The sequence below is a fragment of the Lactuca virosa genome, chromosome 4, assembly GCF_052849685.1.
Source record: "Lactuca virosa cultivar CGN04683 chromosome 4, Lactuca_virosa_CGN04683_v6, whole genome shotgun sequence".
NCBI lineage: Eukaryota > Viridiplantae > Streptophyta > Magnoliopsida > Asterales > Asteraceae > Lactuca > Lactuca virosa.
The window spans coordinates 131,329,482-131,341,058 of NC_136429.1; the positions used below are offsets into that span (position 1 = coordinate 131,329,482).

The 11,577-nt window shown below is 36.8% G+C and overlaps 1 long non-coding RNA gene across 6 annotated transcripts; it reads right to left on the bottom strand.

The window, feature by feature from the left end:
* Positions 1–1,856: 1,856 nt before the first annotated feature.
* On the bottom strand, positions 1,857–10,383 carry LOC145107398 (uncharacterized). Of its 6 annotated transcripts, none has more exons than XR_013707845.1 (9): positions 10,315–10,383; positions 9,775–10,204; positions 9,547–9,674; positions 9,440–9,480; positions 9,283–9,336; positions 9,100–9,182; positions 3,238–3,324; positions 2,326–2,452; positions 1,857–2,204 (listed from the first exon to the last, which is right to left on the bottom strand). It is a non-coding gene; the product is annotated as an uncharacterized LOC145107398 (long non-coding RNA). The 6 variants fall into 6 exon arrangements; XR_013707849.1 differs by having other exon boundaries at positions 9,775–9,985; positions 10,057–10,361; XR_013707843.1 differs by having other exon boundaries at positions 9,775–10,361.
* Positions 10,384–11,577: the final 1,194 nt, after the last annotated feature.

An 11,577-nucleotide genomic window follows, 5' to 3' on the forward strand; every position in this document is an offset into this window, starting at 1 on the left:
CTCTCTCAAATCATAACCCTCGTTCTCAAATCTGAACAGGCATTTGTAATGCTTTCAGGCTTCTGTAGCAGTTGTGGTCGAACATCAGTCATCTTCTCACTAACCTTACCCACCTTAACTCAATGATGATTCAAAACAAAGGAAAAAAGTCAATGATGAGTCGGAACAAAGGAAAAAAGGAAAAAAAAAATGAAGCAACTAATGATCGATTTCAGCATAAATCATCAAATAATAACCTGATTTTAGCCATAAATTCACGATTTCAGCGTATTTGGGGAGAGAAAAAAGGAAAAACTGAAGAACGGTACATACCTGAAGTGACAGTGGAGCCGAAGGTGTGGGAGGGTAGCGACGAAGATGCGAAGGTGTAGGAGGATGGCGTCGGAGATGAAAAGTTGGAGATTCGATGTGAGGAAGTGAAGCGGTGGAGGTTTGAGAATCGAGAGGGAAGAAAGGGATCAAGAAAGATTGAAAGCTACACAATTGTTATTAGGTCAAACCATGGACATGAGAAAGGGGTTTTATGCCGGTGGAAACAAGGCAGGGTTTTTAATTTTTGGGGATTTCATTTCCCCCCTATTAAAGGATGGAACACGCGTTTCATTAAAATTTATTTAACGACATGCTTAGATGACACGCATTTTATTATAGGTGTAATTCGTGTTTTTTTTTGGACACTAGTTTAGGGCACACAAAAATGTGTGTCCTAAATCCTTTAAATTTTAGGAGAGATGAAATTATTTTTATGACACGCACTTTTTAGTATCATAAATCACTGTGTGTTATGGTTCACGTGTCATTAAATGCCTATATTCTAGTAGTGATTATTAAAGAAAATAATATACATAGAAATTTAAGGATCGTTTAATTATTAAAATACAAATAGAAAATAGAAACACCATATTTTTCCATAGAACATATATATTTAATAAAATGGATCTTCTAGTTTGTATGATTTCTAAACGGTAGATATTACGATAAAACTTTAAAAATATATTTCTCAAATAAATGTATTATCATTTTACCATGACATAAAAACTTGATTTGACATGCGAAATATAAGAACACAATAAGCACGATAATTTAGGTGTTAAAAATCATTATCGATCATAGTGAGGAGTTACAAAAAATAATTAGATATAGTCTAAATAATTAAGTCAACTCACAACTCTTATTGATTACCTCTCTCGATCAAACAGACTCTACAATGAATATGACAATCACTATTTATAAATGTGCATGTATAAGTCTCTCTCTCTCTCTCTCTCATAAGCTAAAAGCTCACATGCATAATTGGGTCTTCCAAATCCTCTCTTTTTCATCCTCCATGAGAACTTCGCATCCTAACATTCTCCCCCTCAATGTTCAATGTTCAAAATGGATGACGTGACTCTAAAATCCAGAAAAGCATCTTAGCAGATAAGAAGTTCATTTGTAACATCATAAAGAGAAGCAACGATAAAGAACTCTAAAAAGTTCAATCTTCTATTATCAATAAGCATCGATTGGCTCTAGGATAAAGAACTCTAAAAAGTTCAATCTTCTATTATCAATAAACATCGATCGGCATCAATTGGCTCTAGGATAAAGAACTCTAAAAAGTTCAATCTTCTATTATCAATAAACATCGATTGGCTCTAGGATATGTAACAATATAGAAAAGGCTCTAAAAAATCGGAATGATACTTAAAATTTCCTCCCTAGTTTAATCTTCTAGTTTTATTTCTTTTTTCTTTTAATCCTGGAACAAAAAAACTTAAATAATAATAATAATAATAATAACTAGATGCGTCCCCCCCGCGATGCGGGGGTTGGAAGGTGTTGTTTTTGTGTGCAAGTATATTACATTGCCTTAATTGGTAGCCAGAGTTAAGTGTGTTGTCATTCTCTGCAATTCGCCCTTTTACAAACACGGTAAAAAATGAATGTACATTAGTATTTTGATGCTTAAAATGGTAAAAATAAAGGACATTGACCTTTCCAGAAAAAAAGGATCCAAATTACAGAGAACTAAACATTAAAATGAAAATCCATTTCCCTATTTTGATATAAGATATGCCAAATTCCACTACGATCTGTTGGAGTCCAAGAGAGTGTCATGGGACCACAATATCCTTTGTTCAATCAAGCACTTCCTTGTCCCGTACAAGCCTCAATTCCACTGCTTGCTACTTATACCCTCCAGCTACTGCAACAACCGTATTCTGCATGAATTGCACCCACCCCGTAACTATAAATTAATACTACATTATTCATCATGAATCATGCATGTTATGTGGATAGTATTAGTATTAGTAGTAGTACAATATCTAGGTCGTTACCTACCTGAATGATGATCCCATAAGAACAAAAGTAATCAGACTCTACATCAACAAATCTGGTTCTTACGTTCCGAGTTCAAAACCATCTTTGTTTTTGTCGGAGGCTTTGTTGTTCCAACTCAATACCATTTCTGAAAAAAAAAAAAAAAAAAAAAAAAAACTAAGGAAGATCTGATAAATAGTTTCTTTTTCAAGAAAAAAAATAGCATGTGTGTCAACTTATCTCCAAAAGTAATAATAACATTTAAGTGTTACATAAGCCATTTCTTAATAGTTAATAGAAGTGATTACATAATTCAAATAACTAACTTGTAATTGTTTAGTGAAAGCCATCCGTGAGCGCCGATTTACAAATTATAAATTAGTATCAAAATTGGAAGTTATTAAAAGATAAAAGTTTAAAAAATGAGACTAAAACACCTTAATGTGATGAAGTCCATCAAACTGAAAGCATTTCATCTCAATATCTGTCTGAATCTTCAAAGGTTATGGATTCATTATCTAATGCTCAAAAAAGTATATAGTAGTCACTACAGAAACATCTTTCACTCTTGGTCCTTATTTTAAGGTTTCATATGGATTTGGGTCCCTCAAACCTTGAAATAAGGACCAAAACTGAAAAGGGCTTCCATTTTGAAGTTAACATGCTAAAACTAAGAAATTGAAAGGACCATTTTTTTTAATTTACTCTATTCGCTAGTAGTAGAACTTTTTGATGATACCTTATTCACAACAATCACATTATCAGCATCAAATTAAGCATTATATCAGAATAAGCAAGAAACATACGATCAATGCAACTTTTTTCACTCATGTCTGACGTATACTCCTACCTAAATCAATTAATCTATTTAAAACGATATCTTTGAAACACCATATATTGAATTAATGTGCGAATGAAATTCTTGAAAGAAACCTTGTAACCTCCAGGTTTGCTCTTTCTTTATCGACTAATTTAACCACCTGGTCCACCCCATACTTGTTTGCATTAGAAGCCTGAAGTCTAACAAACCAAAAAATAAGACATCAGCATCAGAAACGTTCCAACATTCAAAAAGATTATCAAAAACTAATGTCACGTGAGTGTTAATAATATGATGCGATTTACCATTTTCTTATACACGAATATACTGATTTAAGCTAATGAGATATTTTTATTAGAAAGTTTAAGAAACAAATAAACAGCATGTTAAATTGCTATCAAATTCAAGCATTTTACCTTTTGAAACAATATCAATTTTTTTATTAATTTATGATAAAGAGGGAAACATTAGATTTTGGATGCAGAAAGTCTAGTATAGCAATTGTATAAACACAGGCAAATATATCAAAATATCTCTTTGATTTATAATTGGAAATATCGCTCAAAAACCAATTGGTTTACACTGTGTTTGTGTTGTACTGCATATTCATAACTCGATATATGCTGTATATATATATAAGCTGGAGTAAGCTTATAATATTAAACTACAAAAAGATACCCAACATCTTGATGGTATTCCTTTTGCTTTTCCTGGAAATATGGTGAGTTGAAGACAATGGAGGGAATTAAGGAATTGAGATTCCAACAATCACCCCCGAATCTCTAAGTCCTTCTAGAGATTCCCGATCACCGCCAATCTTTAAGTCCTTCTAAAGATGTCTTCAATCCCGATCAAGTCCCGCATTGTCTTGAACTTGGTTCGAGCCAATGGTTTTGTGAGAATGTCTGCCTTTTGTTATTCACCTGGAATGTACTTCACCTCCACTTGTTCCTTTTCAACACACTTACGAATGAAGTGAAACCTCGTGTGAATGTGTTTGCTTCTTCCGTGAAAAACAGGATTCTTCGTGAGTTCGATAGCTGACTTGTTATCAACTCTTAGGACCACCTTCTCTTGTGCTTTGTGCATGATTTCGCCTAGCAAATCTTGAAGCCATATTGCTTGACATGCAGCCGCAGTTGCAGCCATGAACTCCGCCTCGCAAGATGATAAAGCAACAGTATCTTGCTTTTGAGAACACCATGTTATTGGAGACAACCCATAGTAGAAAATGTGACCGGTTGTGCTTCTTCCGTCATCTGGATCAACATTATGACTACTATCACTGTAACCAATTATTCGATTTTGTCCCATCCTCTTGTACTTGATTCCGTATCCCGTTGTTCCTCGTAAATACCTTAGGATGTGTTTGATTGCAACACCATGTGATTCTCTTGGATCTTGCATGTATCGACTAACAACTCCAACCGCATATGCCATATCGGGTCTTGTCTGCAAGAGATATCTAAGGCATCCTACCATCTTTCGGTATTGTGTCGGGTCGATTTCGGGTTCATATTCGGCCTTCGACATTTTGGTTCCTGGATCCATGGGAATGTGGGTCGGATTGCAATCGTGTAAACCGGCTTCTTTTAGAATGCGTCTAGCATACGCTTCTTGGTTTATAGTAATCCCTGATTCTTCTTGTTTGACTTCAATGCCCAGGTAGTAAGTTAATCTTCCAAGATCAGACATCTCGAAGTTCTTGGACATTTCAAATTTGAACCTTTTGATCATGCTCAAATTTGTACCTGTGACAAACAAATCATCAACATAGATTGCTAAAATTAGCAAGTTGGATCCTTCGTTCTTCCGGTACACCGATGGTTCTTTCATGCACTTGTGAAATTTCATTCCTTTCAAAATCTCATCAAGTTTTGTATTCCATGCTCTCGGTGCTTGTCTAAGACCATATAGTGCTTTTGAAAGACGGTACACCTTGTGCCCGTCGCCTTTCCTTATGTAGCCTTCCGGTTGATACACATAGACGGTTTCTTTCAACTCTCCATGTAAGAAAGCCGTCTTGACATCCAAGTGGTGAAGCTCCCATCCATTGGTAGCGGCTAAGGCAATGAGAAACCGTATGGTTTCGATGCGAGCTACCGGAGCAAATACTTCTTGAAAGTCAATACCAGGTTGTTGTACGTACCCTTTAGCAACCAACCTCGCCTTGTGTTTGTTTATGGTGTCATCTGCATTTTTCTTCAGCTTGAACACCCATTTGAGTCCAATGGGCTTCACCCCCATAGGTTTGTTTACGAGAGACCAAGTATTGTTCTTGTTGATCGAATTGATTTCTGTATTCATGGCTTTGACCCACTCTGGTTCTTTCTTTGCCTCTTCAACCGATACCGGCTCGTCATTGGTTGCTAGGAGAAGTTCTTCAATTTCATCAACATAAAGCACATAATCTCGTAATCGAATTGGAAGCACCTTTTGTCTTGTGGGCCTTTGGTTTTGAACATTGTTCATGTTGTTGTTGATCGGACTTGGTTGCTCATTTTCTTGTACCTCCACTCCGTCTTCAATCTCGTGATCCGATTCGTTTGGTTCGTTGTTTACATCGTTTCCTTGGTTGTTGTTTGCCTCATCTTCCGGTAAATCCCATGGTACTATGAATGATCCTGGTTCTTCATTGTCAGGTGTAGCTTCGTTAACCCAATTCCATCCTTTGGTTTCATTAAAAATAACGTCTCGACTTACGATTATTTTTTGTGTAACCGGGTTAAATAACCGATAGGCTTTTGTACCCGGTTCAGAACCAAGATGAACCAATGGTCTTGATCTTGCATCCAATTTTTTCACGTTTACCGGTTCAACTTTTGCATACGCTAAACACCCAAAGATGCGTACGTTCTCCAAATTAGGTTTTCTTTTATACAACTTCTCGTACGGAGTTGTATCACCAAGTACTCTTGTGTAAACACGGTTGATCAGGTTTGTGGAATGTTTTACCGCTTCTCCCCATAGATAGTTTGGAACATGCATCGCCTTCATGATACTTCGTGTCATGTCCATAAGTGTTCTGTTTCTTCGTTCCACAATACCGTTTTGTTGTGGTGAATATGGGGCGGTAAGATGGCGTTTGATTCCATTCATTTCACAAAAGGAATTAAACTCGAGCGAAGTAAACTCACCTCCTCGATCACTTCGAAACACCTTTAAAGACTTTCCGAGCTTATTCTCCGCCAAAGGTTTAAATTTTTTGAAGTGTAAAAACGCCTCATTTTTCTCTTTTAAGAGAAAAATCCACATATACCGTGAAAATTCGTCAATTAGTGTGAAAATGTATCGATTTTGACCCTTCGTTGACGGTGTTATCGGACCACATAAATCACCGTGAACTAGCTCCAATGGTCGTGTTGCTTTGTACGTCGTCATTAATGGAAATGACTTTCTTGTTTGCTTGCCCACCAAGCAAGATTCACACAATTGATTCTCACTGTCAAAATAGGGTAACCCTTTGACTAGACCTTTCTTGGACATCTTTTTCATTGACTCGAAATTGATGTGTCCAAGTCTTGCATGCCAGCGCCACGTGTCATCACTCAGTCTCGAATGAAGACAGATAGGTACTCCAATAGGCAACTGTATTTTATAAAGGCGATATGGAGTTCTTTATACCTTCATTAATAAGCAGTTGTCGGCATCATGCATCGTCAAATAGTTGTCTTTCATCCGAATATCACACCCGGCTTCGGTTGCTTGTCCGAGACTGAAAATATTATTTTTCAAATCCGGAATGAAATAAATCTCCGTTATCAATCGTTGTTGCCCCGATTTTCCTTGAAAAACAATTGAGCCTTTCCCTTTTATTTCGACACACGAATTATCACCGAATTTGACCTTTCCGGTTATTCCTTCGTCGAGTTCGGAGAAAAATGAACGATTTCCCGTCATGTGATTACTTGCCCCGTTGTCCAAATACCACACATCGTTTTCTTGTGAGTTGTATCGAGACGGTATCACCTTCTCTTCGTTCAAAAATACGGACTCGTGTAGAAATATTGTTTCATCGGCATCGTCGTGTTCAGTAAAATTACTTTCTTGGAATTTTTGGGTTCGGTCCGGACATTTGGATGCGTAATGGCCCGATTTATCGCATCTGTAACAGATAATTTTTGACAGATCTTTTTTCAGGTTACGGTTCGAGTCTGAAGTAGAATTGGGCCGGTTATTGGGCTTATTATTGTTTTGGGCCGAATTGGGTCGGGTTGATTTTGACCCGGATCCATTCGAAGACCCGGCTCCACCGGATCCACCTGACCCGGTTCGATTAAAACCCCCCGAACCCCCTTTTCTTCCCTTATTCGACTCCTTCTTCCCCGATGATCCTCCAGAACCGCCACCACCTTCGTTTCTCCATCCGCCACCACCACTCGTTCTAGCCATCAACACCTGTTGTTGCCCGTCTCCGCCCTCATCTCCTCTGATTCTTTCTTCGTATGCTTTCAGACGCCCTACGATGTCGTCGAAAGGTACCGTCTTTAAATCTAGCACTTGCTCGAGGGAGGCGACGATATGAAGAAACTTTCTTGGTACTGTTTTTAGCAGCTTTTTCACCATCTTTGTTTCTTCGATGGTTTCTCCCAGTGACGCTGATTGGGAGGCGATTCCGGACAGTTTCCCGGCGAAGGAGTCGATTGATTCTTTCTCTGACATCATCAATCTGTCGAATTCGGAGTTTAGGGTTTGAAGTCGGGCTTCTTTTACCCGATCGGCGCCTACATGTCGAGTTTTGATTGCATCCCAGAGAGCTTTAGCAGATTCGACATCACCCAATTGCATGATCGATGATTCCGGCATTGCTTGGTACAACAATCCGATTGCCAGGTAGTTTTTATCATCATTACTATCTATTCCTGGATCAATCGATGTCCAAACCTTGTGTATACGCAGGACGATCTTCATGCGTAGAGCCCAGACAGTGTAATTTGTCTGGGTTAACATCGGGCAAGCCACCGATGTGGTTCCGACTTCCTTGATTCTGACCGGAGGAGTAGCAGTACCAGCACCTCCATCATCTTCAACAGAAGACATCTTCTAAACAGATAAGTTTATTTGATTTCACAGCTCTTCTTGATTGATTTCAAAGCTCTGATACCAATTCTAGTATAGCAATTGTATAAACACAGGCAAATATATCAAAATATCTCTTTGATTTATAATTGGAAATATCGCTCAAAAACCAATTGGTTTACACTGTGTTTGTGTTGTACTGCATATTCATAACTCGATATATGCTATATATATATATATATAAGCTGGAGTAAGCTTATAATATTAAACTACAAAAAGATACCCAACATCTTGATGGTATTCCTTTTGCTTTTCCTGGAAATAGGGTGAGTGGAAGACAATGGAGGGAATTAAGGAATTGAGATTCCAACAGAAAGTGGATAATTTGTGATAGGAGATATGGTCTCCCTTCATTTCTAAGAAAACTTCCTCTTTTGTGGTCTTTACATCTTACATACAAATGTTGGCAAACGAAAGTCATGTTGCAATTTGCAAGTTATTTAGCCTTATTATCAAATTTGGGTTGTATTTGGTATACCATGTTATATTTGTCATATTAAACTAAGATATTTAATTTTTTGTTTTGTTAGATTATTTTGACAAACCAAAAAAATAGTTTTTAAACGGCTATAAAACTATGTTTCAATAAGTTATAGATTTTTTGAAAAAAAAATATTCCTAATATCCTTCTAACTATTTTTAATATTTAAATTTCAGTTTGTTTACTAACTGTCAAATTAAAATAAATTTCTTGTAATATGGTAATCAGTTACAAAAAATATATATCATGAAATGTTATTGTTCTTATTTTGACCAGATTTTTTACAATCAATAGTATTGATAAGCTATTGTAAGAATTATATTATGTTCTCCTCAAGCCTCCTGAACATGTTTTTATATTTAGTATTTACTACGACATCCAAAATGTGTTGCAAAATGAGAGGTTTATGATAGACCTTGATATCGTTAATGTCATCAGCTGACACCTCCCCAGGGAAAAAGTCAAGGACTTTCCCATTCTTTTCAAGTGTTAGTTGGCCTGTCATGTAAAAAAAATGTTAAGAGATATGCAGCAACAAAATAACGGCAATAACAGCAGTTAATTTTTATGGAGCTTTCAGATAAAAAAGAAGAAATACCATTCGAAGCATTTTTGCGAGCACTTGGTGTGCATCAAAACAACTTTCAATTTCCTGTGAAAAGACGATCAGAACAAATCCCCAAGTCACCAAAAATATTACACCTTGATCAGAGAAACAACATGAGAACAATGTAAATTGGAGAAACTGAACATACCCAACAAAATTTCCTTGGTCTAGAAAACCCAAATCGTTTCACTAAAACGAAACCCTAAAAAGTCAAAACAAAATCGTAGTAATCGAACATGTAAAACTGAAACTTACGGGTAAAGAGCAAGAGGTCGTTGAATAACATTGACGGCTTTATTATACTTGGTTTTCAGCTTTTCATCATTGGTCTCTCTGATTGCTTTATCGATCTCCATTTACGTGTCTGGCTATTCAAATCTTTCCTGTAAAAGGAATGAAAATTGGAGTTGAAAAAAACAAATCAAGAACGTATAAATTCTTGCAAAAGTAGAATTACAAAGGGTCAAAATGGTCATTACATACCGGATTTCTTTGGCTCCTTTGGTGCTTCAAAGTCATCTATGGAGTTTGTGGCTGCAGGTGGAGCCTCTGTTTTAGTAGGAGTCGTAGAAACCTAATTTTGATGTCGTCTTGAAGGAGATGTCCAGATACAACCAACACACATGAAGAAACCGCACCGGGAAGAAAAATGCGTGGAGCCATAATCGATTACAGAAAGAAAGGGATACGATTTCTGGAAAAGAAATAGATAGAAGAATAGATAAAGAGAGAGAGAGAGAGAGAGAGAGAGAGAGAGAGAATCACCTGGTTTTGGTTTTGTGAGGAGGAGACTCGATTTGGGTGAGCGGTGGTGGAAGGACCAAAAGAAGCGGTAGGAGGGACGTGGTAGAAGGAGAGCAAGAAGGTCGACGGAAAGGGACGTGGTAGAGGAAGCGGTCGAGAAAGCGTCATCCTGTTTTTGTGTAACAATAAAAAAAGCAAGCAGTAGACGGTGATAAAAGTCGGTGAGATGAAGCGGTAGAAAATGTGAAATCCGATAGGATGAAGAAGGCGGTGCTTAACCTGGATTAAACTAACCCACCCAATGAACAGTGGTTGAAGAAGTGTAAGGAATTAGGCAGTGGAGACTGGAGAGATCTAGAACAAAAAAGAAGCGGTCGCATCGACGAAGGACCAAATTGCAATTTCAATAAGAACTGGAACAATTCCAATATCCAGCAAATAGGTGGGCTAATTTTGCCAAAAGGTTAGGAACTTTACTGTTCCTAACTTTGGACAATTTTAATATATATATATATATATATATATATATAATAATAATAAATATCATTTCCTTCAAACTAAGGAATATAGAATAAGGAAAAATTTTCTTTCTTCGATTTCTTTCATCAATATTTTCGTTCCCTTCACTTTATTGAATTTACTACAAACTTAGCAACAAGACAAGACGTAAGTAATAAAAATTTCATCGGCTCGAATCACACATCTTTCCAAGCCTGAAGAGCGTTTGATACAAAGCCTGAAGTGATTTTCTCTCTTGAACCGGAAGTGCATCCACATCAGTTTTGATATACTGTAAAGTCTGAATCACTTCGGTAAGTAAGAAGCAACTGTGAACCAATTTTGACTTTCAACATATGGTAAAGCTTCCTTTGACCATCATCAACTCAATCTTGACTTTTACGTTGCAGCTTAAGAACTTCATTAACTCACGATATCACGAATCTGTGAATACCAATCAAATGTACAGAAACCTTACGAAGCAATGGGTAGCATCTCGATTCCAATCTATCAAACCAACATCAATTTTTACTAACTTTTGATCACCGAAGTCAATTTTGACTTTAGTATTGGAAATCACAACAGCAATCCAAAGCCACCGAATTCAGCAAAATTATTGTTCATCAACAATTTATCCAGATCAAATCGATTCCAAAGCTACCAATTTCATGTTCGATTCATCACCACAACCAATCAATATGAAATCTTGATTCACCAACGAACACATTAATATTCTTAAGAGCAAATTGATTCAGGAATCGAATCAAAATGTGAATGAATCGCACATATCAAGTAGAAGACAAGTTTGATTCACAAAATAATAAAACATATCTGTTCGATAAACAAGGTATTTGAATCAAACGTTTTAAGCTCGTATCCGTGAAGATCGGTCCAAAATTTCAAATTAGAGATGCCCACGATAAATGAGTAATCCATTGGAATCGATTTTGAGTTTCAACTGTGAGATTCGATGAATGAAATAAGAAGCGAGACATATGAACCAGACACTTCAATTATTGGATCAAAATTATTGGTCCAAAAATA